Source organism: Bufo bufo, chromosome 1, assembly GCF_905171765.1.
Source record: "Bufo bufo chromosome 1, aBufBuf1.1, whole genome shotgun sequence".
NCBI classification, from domain to species: domain Eukaryota; kingdom Metazoa; phylum Chordata; class Amphibia; order Anura; family Bufonidae; genus Bufo; species Bufo bufo.
The window spans coordinates 87,205,470-87,215,463 of NC_053389.1; positions in this window are offsets into that span (position 1 = coordinate 87,205,470).

Genomic DNA, 9,994 nt, shown 5'->3' on the forward strand with positions numbered 1-9,994 from the left:
AAAATTATTTGGCCCAATGTATTGAATTCAAATTCAGGCCTTTTTTTACAGGCACCTAACACTATCTGGCTATCTACTTAGGTAGCGTATTACACTAATACAGGCACAGCAGTAACCAAAGATTTAGCTGAATATAAATTGTAGGCCTAGTATTTAGGCGCTGGATGACAGGTATACGTTTACGGACAGAATTTGACTTGGAGATGCACGGTAGCGTTTGAAGTTATTGAGAATGACCCTATCCGCACCTTCAATCTAATATACCCTTTTATGAATAGATTTAAACTTGGCCTGATACAGCAGAAACCACTGATTTAGGGAATTGCTAAGTTGGGAATTGTATTTCAACCCAGAAAAAAATATATCCTTTGCCAGACAGCAGACAGTATTACAATTGGCTAGCCACAGCTGAAACACCAGATTTAGGGTACTGCTATTTTGCCAATTGTATTTCACCCCTCAATAAAATAGCAAGCACAGCCAAGCCCCTGATGTAGGATATAGCAAAAAGAAAAACACACTATTGATGGTTAAAAGTACTTGGTGGCAGCTTGTGCTGGCGCACCACAAGACACGAAATGGCCGCCGATCACCCCAGAAAAAAGTGAAAGAAAAACGCTCTGGGCAGCCTTAAAACAGTGAGCAATTAAATAGCAGAGGTTGAATGATACAGAGCTGTACATCGATCACTTCAGTAATTGTTTTTGAAGACTAAATCACTGCCTAATCTCGCCCTAACAGCAGCAGCTTCATCCTATCCCTACACTGATCAGAGCAGAGTGACGTGCGGCGCTACGTGACTCCAGCTTAAATAGAGGCTGGGTCACATGCGACGCTTGTTGATTGGCTGCTTTGCAGCCTTTCAAAAAGCGCCAAGAAAGCGCCGAACACCGAACCCGAACCCGGACTTTTACGAAACTTTTTCGGTAATGAGCCCCTACATGAGACAATCGCCCAAAAAGTAAAACAAATTGGGCTCTCAGACTATGGAGACACTAAAACATGATTTTTTTCCCCCCTAAAATGCTGTTATTGTGTTAAAGTAAAATAAATAAAAAAAAACTATACATATACATGTCACCTTACATCACAAAAAGTATAATAGCAAGCAATCAAAAAGTCATACGCACCCCAAAATAGTGCCAAACAAACCATCCTCTCATCCCGCAAAAATCATACCCTACCCAAGATATTCGCCCAAAAACTGTAAAAACTATGGCTCTCAGACTATGGAGACACTAAAACATGATTTTTTTTTTGTTTAAAAAATGAAATCATTGTGTAAGGGCTCTTTCACACTTGCGTTGTCCGGATCCGTCGTGCACTCCATTTGCCGGAGGTGCCCGCCGGATCCGTAACAACGCAAGTGAACTGAAAGCATTTGAAGACGGATCCGTCTTCAAAATGCGTTCAGTGTTACTATGGCACCCAGGACGCTATTAAAGTCCTGGCTGCCATAGTAGTAGTGGGGAGCGGGGAAGCAGTATACTTACCGTCCGTGCGGCTCCCGGGGCGCTCCAGAATGACGTCAGAGCGCCCCATGCGCATGGATGACGTGATCCATGCGATCACGTCATCCATGCGCGTGGGGCGCCCTGACGTCACTCTAAAGCACCCCGGGAGCCGCACGGACGGTAAGTATACTGCTCCCCCGCTCCCCACTACACTTTACCATGGCAAACAGGACTTTAGCGTCCTGGAAGCCATGGTAACCATTCAGAAAAAGCTAAACGTCGGATCCGGTAATGCGCCGAAACGACGTTTAGCTTAAGGCCGGATCCGGATTAATGCCTTTCAATGGGCATTAATTCCGGATCCGGCCTTGCGGCAAGTGTTCAGGATTTTTGGCCGGAGCAAAAAGCGCAGCATGCTGCAGTAATTTCTCTGGCCAAAAAAGTTCCGTTCCGGAACTGAAGGCATCTTGATGCATCCTGAACGGATTTCTCTCCATTCAGAATGCATGGGGATAATCCTGATCAGGATTCTTCCGGCATAGAGCCCCGAAGACGGAACTCTATGCCGGAACACAACAACGCAGGTGTGAAAGAGCCCTAAAACTTACATAAATAAAAAGAAGCAGACATATTAGGTATCGCAGCGTTCGTAATAACTTGCTCTATAAAAAAATCACATGAACTAACCCCTCAGGTGAATAACATAAAAAAAAAATGTGGAGAATGTGGAGACACTAAAGAATCATTTTTTCAAAAAACAATGCTTTGTTATGTAAAACTGAAACAAACAACCAAAAAAAGTAGTCATATTTGGTATTGTCGTGTCAGTGACAACATGGTCTATAAAAATTCCACATGATCTAAACTGTCAGATGAATTTTGTAAATAACAAAAAATAATAACAGTGCCAAAACAGCTATTTCGTGTTACCTTGCCTCACAAAAAGTGTAATAAAGAGCAACCAAAAATCATATGTACCCTAAAATAGTACCAACAAAACTGCCACCCTATCCCATATTTTCCAAAATGGGGTCACTTTTTTGGAGTTTCTACTCTAGGGGTGCATCAGGGGGGCTTAAATGGGACATGGTGCCAACAAAACAGTCCAGCAAAATCTGCCTTCCAAAAATAGTATGGCATTCCTTTCCTTCTGCGCCCTGCCGTGTGCCCGTACAGCAGTTTACGACCACATATGGGGTGTTTTTGTAAACTACAGAATCAGGGCCATAAATATTGAGTTTTGTTTGGCTGTTAACCCTTGCTTTGTAACTGGAAAAATTGGATTCAAATGGAAAATCTGCCAAAAAAGTGAAATTTTGAAATATTATCTTTATTTTACATTAATTCTTGTGGAACACCTAAAGGTTTAACAAAGTTTGTAAAATCAGTTTTAAATACCTTGAGGGGTGTAGATTTCTAAAATGGTGTAATTTTTGGGTGGTTTCTATTATGTAAGCCTCACAAAGTGACTTCAGTTCTGAACTGGTCTGGAAAAAGTGGGTTTTAAAGATTTCAAGATTTGCTTCTAAACTTCTAAGCCTTCTAACGTCCCCAAAAAATAAAATGGCATTTACAAAATGATCTAAACATGAATTAGACATGGGGAATGTAAATTAACAACTATTTTTGGAGGTATTACTATGTATTATCAAAGTAGAGAAATTGAAACTTGGAAATTTGAAAAAAAAAAATTACTCCATTTTACTAGTGTCATGAAGTACAATATGTGACGAATATACTATCTCAGAATGGCCTGGATAAGTAAAAACGTTTTAAAGTTATTCACACATAAAGTGACACTGGTCAGATTTGCAAAAAATGGCCTGGTCCTCAAAGGGATTCTACACTTTGTTTAAACTGATGATCTATCTTCTGGATATATCATCAGCATCTTATCGGCGGGAGTCCGACACCCAGGACCCCCGCCGATCAGCTGTTTGAGAAGGCAGCGGCGCTCTAGCTCCCTTGAATGGAGCTTAGTCCCGCCCAGGCCAGTTGATACAAGTTGTGACGTCACTGAGCCTGCGGTAAACAGTGAGAAGGCCGCGGCGCTGCTGGAGTGCCGCTGACTTCTCAAACAGCTGATCGGCGGGTGTCCCGGGTGTCGGACTCCTGCCGATCAGATGCTGATGATCTATCCAGAAGATAGATCATCAGTTTAAACAAAGTGTAGAACCCCTTTGAGGACCAGGCCATTTTTTGCAAATCTGACCAGATTTAAACAAATCAGTTTAAACAAAGTGCAGAATCCCTTTTAAGGTGAAAATTAGCCCGGTTCTTAAGGGGTTAAGGACCAGTTCAGGTCTAAAGTCACTTTGTGAGGCTTACATAATGTAAACAACCCAAAAATTACCCCATTTTAGAAACTACACCCCTTTAGGTGTTCCACAACAATTAATGGAAAAGGGAGATGAAATTTCAGAATTTCACTTTTTTGGCAGATTTTCCATTTTAATAATTTTTTTCCGCTAACAAAGCAAGGATTAACAGCCAAACTAAACTCAATATTTATTGCCCTGATTCTGTAGTTTACAGAAACACCCCTATATGGTCATAAACTGCTGTATGGCCACACAGCAGGGCGCAGAAGAAAGGAATGCCATGTGGTTTTTGGAAGGCAGATTTTGATGGACTGGTTTTTTTGACACCATGTCCCATTTTAAGCCACCCTGATGCACCCCTAGAATAGAAATTCCAATAAAGTGACCCCATATTAGAAACTACACCCCTTAAGTTATTCAAAACTGATTTTACAAACTTTGTTAACCCTTTAGGTGCTCCACAAGAACTAATGGAAAATGGTTATGAAATTTCAGAATTTCACTTTTTTGGCAGATTTTCCATTTTATTCATTTTTTTCCCTCCAACAAAGCAAGGATTAACAGCCAAACTAAACTCAATATTTATTGCCTTGATTCTGTAGTTTACAAAAACACCCCATATGTGGTCAAAAACTGCTGTATGGCCACATGGCAGGTCGCAGAAGTAAAGGAACGCCATATGGTTTTTGGAGGGCAGATTTCACTGGGATCATTTTAACTTGCCATGTCACATTTAAAGACCACCTGTTGCAACCCTAGAGTAGAAACTACAAAAAAGTTACCCCATTTTGGAAACTACGGGATAAGGTGGCAGTTTTGTTGGTACTATTTTAGGGTACAGATGATTTTTGGTTGCTCTATATTACACTTTTTGTGAGGCAATTTAACAAAAAATTGCTGTTTTGCCACAGTTTTTTTTTTTTTTTTGCAACGTTCATCTGACAAGTTAGACCATGAGCTATTTTTGTAGAGCAGGTTGTTACGGACGCGACAATGCCAAATATGATTTTTTAGTGTCTCCATATCCTGAAAGCAATAGTTTTTTTTTTTTTTTGGGTGACTGTCCTATGTAGGGGCTAATTTTTTTCAGTATGAGATGACGGTTTGATTGGTACAATTTTGGGGTGCATATGACTTTTTGATCGCTTGCTATTACACTTTTTGTGATGTAAGGTGACAAAATGGCTTTTGACACATTTTTTTTTAATGGTGTTCACCTGAGGGGTTAAATCATGTGATATTTTTATAGAGAAGGTTGTTATGGGCGTGGCGATACCTAATATGTATACTTTTTTAAATTTATTTAAGTTGTATACACTAATATAATTTTTGAAACCCCCCAAAAAAATATCATGTTTTAGTGTCACCATAGATTAAAAGCCATAGTTTTTTTTTATTTTTTGGGCGATTGTCTTAGGTAGGGTATCAGTTTTGCGGGATGAGATGACGGTTTGATTGGTACAATTTTGGGGTGCATATGACTTTTTGATTGCTTTTTTGACAGTTTTTTTTTTCATTTTATTTTATTTTTTAAGGTGTTCACCTGACAGGTTAGGTCATGTGGTATTTTTATAGAGCAGGTTGTTACGGACGCGGCAATACCTATTATGTATACTTTTTTTTTACATTTAACACAATAAAAGCATTTTTGAAACAAAAAAATCATGTTCTAGTGTCTCCATAGTCCATGAGAGACATATTTTTTTTATTTTTTGGGAGATTGTCTTATGTAGGGGCTTATTTTTTGGTGCCAATATTCAAAAAGGGTCCAAAAACAGAGCCTGGAAACTATAGGCCGGTAAGTTTAACATCTGTTGTGGGTAAACTGTTTCAAGGTTTTCTAAGAGATGCTATCTTAGAGCATCTCAACGGAAATAAGCAAATAATGCCATATCAGCATGGTTTCATGAGGGATCGGCTATGCCAAACTAATTTAATCAGTTTCTATGAGGAGGTAAGTTCTAGACTTGACCGCGGCGAATCAATGGATGTCGTATATCTGGACTTCTCCAAAGCATTTGACACTGTACCACATAAAAGGCTAGCATATAAAATGAGAATACTTGGACTGGGAGAAAATGTCTGTATGTGGGTAAGTAACTGGCTGAGTGATAGAAAACAGAGGGTGGTTATTAATGGTACACACTCAGATTGGGTCACTGTCACTAGTGGGGTACCTCAGGGGTCAGTATTGGGCCCTGTTCTCTTTAATATATTTATTAATGATCTTGTAGAAGGCTTGCATAGTAAAATATTAATTTTCACAGATGACACTAAACTGTGTAAAGTAATTAACACTGAAGAGGACAGTATACTACTACAGATGGATCTGGATAGATTGGAGGTTTGGGCAGATAAGTGGCAGATGAGGTTTAACACTGACAAATGTAAAGTTATGCACATGGGAAGGAATAATGCAACTCACCCGTACATACTAAATGTTAAAACACTCGGTAACACTGACATGGAAAAGGATCTAGGAATTTTAATAAACAGCAAACTAAGCTGCAAAAACCAGTGTCAGGCAGCTGCTGCCAAGGCCAATAAGATAATGGGTTGCATCAAAAGGGGCATAGATGCCCGTAATAAGAACATAGTCCTACCACTTTACAAATCGCTAGTCAGACCACACATGGAGTACTGTGTACAGTTCTGGGCTCCTGTGAACAAGGCAGACATAGCAGAGCTGGAGAGGGTCCAGAGGAGGGCAACTAAAGTAATAACTGGAATGGGGCAACTACAGTACCCTGAAAGATGATCAAAATTAGGGTTATTCACTTTAGAAAAAAGACGACTGAGGGGAGATCTAATTAATATGTATAAATATATCAGGGGTCAGTACAGAGATCTATCCCATCATCTATCTATCCCCAGGACTGTGACTGTGACAAGGGGACATCCTCTGCGTCTGGAGGAAAGAAGGTTTGTACACAAACATAGAAGAGGATTCTTTACGGTAAGAGCAGTGAGACTATGGAACTCTCTGCCTGAGGAGGTGGTGATGGTGAGTACAATAAAGGAATTCAAGAGGGGCCTGGATGTATTTCTGGAGTGTAATAATATTACAGGCTATAGCTACTAGAGAGGGGTCGTTGATCCAGGGAGTTATTCTGATTGCCTGATTGGAGTCGAGAAGGAATTTTTTATTCCCCTAAAGTGGGGAAAATTGGCTTCTACCTCACAGGGTTTTTTTGCCTTCCTCTGGATCAACTTGTAGGATAACAGGCCGAACTGGATGGACAAATGTCTTTTTTTCGGCCTTATGTACTATGTTACTATGTTACTATGATAGGGCAGACATCAGAAAGTTACCAAAGCGGCAGCAGGCCCTCACCCATAATGTTTTAGATGGTCAGATCAGCAGACCCTTGCTCCAAATGTTTTTGAGGGTAACCAGCAGGCACCACCTATAAGTCAATGTTCAGTCCTTATTTCTATTTCATAGCTGCCTTACATCTGGTGGCATTAGAAGCAGAGCTTGTTAAGAGCTCATTTTCATCCTTTTCTTTCCAGAATTCCAGAGGAGCATGTATGGCCTATAAGTCATGCCGATTAAGTTGCTCTCTCCCCATGGAGAGATAGTACCCCCCCCCCCCCCCAAATCCAGAATTGTTATTACATGGAGAATGTAAATAATTACTACAACAGACATGTCAGGAGAGGTGACAGTCTTCTTTAATTTTGATTGTCTCTACTGCTGGTCCTCACTTATAGACTCCTACCCACGGTCTAGTCTATGACTCTTATACTCTAGCCTGCTTAGCTTTTTAAATGTCACCAACTTTACCTTATTGCACTTATTATATTTTACCCAGAGTGTGACAATGTTGAGCCTTTTTATTGAAATTTTAGTAAAACGCTCTGCTCAAAAAAATAAAACTGGCATAGTGTAAATTCAAAGCATTAAAAACCTTTGTTGAGAAGCCTGATATGCTTAATGGCACTACATTCCATATTATACAATGTAATGCAGACTAGTGGGGTCATTTATAAAGCTGAAATATGCCTAAATTAGGCGTATTTCAGGCGCAGATTGCTGTGCAACGGTTGGTTGTGCTGCAATCTGCGACTTCTCCCCACTCACGCCAGGTCTAAAAAAGTGGGGGTGTTGTGGGCGGGGAAGGGGACGGGCTGGCAAGCCCATCTCATTTACAATTTTCCACGCCTATTTGGGGCATAGAAAAAAGGTTTAAATGTAAGGCTGCAAGGAATTTGTCTTAGAAGCGGCGGTGGATCCGCTGAAATTATGAGCACCACCAGTGCAGGGGTTTATTAAGAACGGCATCTAAAAAATCTTAATTAATGACCCCCTATATTTAAATGATCTGAACCTTGGTCTTTTTTGGTATATTAAAGCCAAACAGACCTCTAAATTGTATCATGTGCTTTTTTTCATCTAAATGTATATAGGCCCTTCATTTTTTCATGAATACTATTATCACAGTAGGGTATGTATAAGAATCCATAAAATAATTTTCACTATCAGTCATTTTTGCATACATATTGCTCATTTCATGTTCATAATTCCTTTCTTATTATAGTTCTTCAGTTTTTCTGAACAAATAGTTTCATCAATAAAAGAAAGTATGAGACTCATTAAGACTTTGATGAAGGGTTGAAACTAGAAATGAGCTAATTTCTTGAAATTTATTTTGGGTCCAATTGTAATGAATGTGCTCCAACCTTTTTGAGTCAAATCAAAAGTGCTCAGATTGAGCTGGAAAATCATGTATGACACTCTGAGGCCTCCTAGGACTGTATGCAACCTCTTTCAAGCTCTTTAATGCCAAAACATCATTGCCTAAGTGACAGCGACATGTATGGCTATGGATAAACAGATGGGATCTGGTGGTAACAAACATCTTGTTTAGCCCCTTCTACCCCGAGCTAGTTTTCACCCTTCTGCCCAGGTCATTTTTTGCTAATCTGACATGTGTCACTTTAGGTGGTAATAGCTTTGGAATACTTTTATTTATCCAAGCCATTCTGAGATTGTTTTCTCGTGACTAGGGTTGAGCGAACCCGAACTGTAAAGGTCGGGTTCGTACCGAACTTTAGGATTTTTGGACCCCGGACCCGAACATTTCAGTAAAAGTTTGGTTTCCGTGTTCGGCTATTTTATTGCGCTTTTTGAAAGGCTGCAGAGCAGCCAATCAACAAGCGTTTAAGGCCTCTTTCACACTTGCATTGTCCGGATCCGTCGTGCACTCCATTTGCCGGAGGTGCCTGCCGGATCCGTAACACCGCAAGTGAACTGAAAGCATTTGAAGACGGATCCGTCTTCAAAATGCGTTCAGTGTTACTATGGCACCCAGGACGCTATTAAAGTCCTGGCTGCCATAGTAGTAGTGGGGAGCGGGGGAGCAGTATACTTACCGTCCGTGCGGCTCCCGGGGAGCTCCAGAATGACGTCATAGCGCCCCATGCGCATGGATGACGTGATCCATGCGATCACATCATCCATGCGCGTGGGGCGCCCTGACGTCACTCTGAAGCGCCCCGGGAGCCGCACGGACGGTAAGTATACTGCTCCCCCGCTCCCCACTACACTTTACCATGGCAAACAGGACTTTAGCGTCCTGGCAGCCATGGTAACCATTCAGAAAAAGCTAAACGTCGGATCCGGTAATGCGCCGAAACGACGTTTAGCTTAAGGCCGGATCCGGATTAATGCCTTTCAATGGGCATTAATTCCAGATCCGACCTTGCGGCAAGTGTTCAGGATTTTTGACCGGAGCAAAAAGCGCAGCATGCTGCGGTATTGTCTCCGGCCAAAAAACGTTCCGGTCCTGAACTGAAGACATCCTGAGGCATCCTAAACGGATTTCTCTCCATTCAGAATGCATTGGGATAATCCTGATCAGGATTCTTCCGGCATAGAGCTCCGACTACGGAACTCTATGCCGGAACAGAACAACGCAAGTGTGAAAGAGCCCTAACTCTGTGCCCTTAGAAGCCATCACAGCCATGCCTACTAATGGCATGGCTGTGATTGGCCAGTGCAGCATGTGGCCCAGCCTCTATATAAGCTGGAGTCACGTAGCGCTGCACATCACTCTGCTCTGCTTAGTGTAGGGATAGGATGCTGATGCTGTGAGGGAGAGAATAGGACAGAATCTTCTAATCAGAAGTGCTTGTTAACTCAGCGATCTACCTAGATTTTGTTTTGTGGGTGCAGTGCACAATCTTTTTAACCTGCCCTGAGCCCAGTGACAGAGA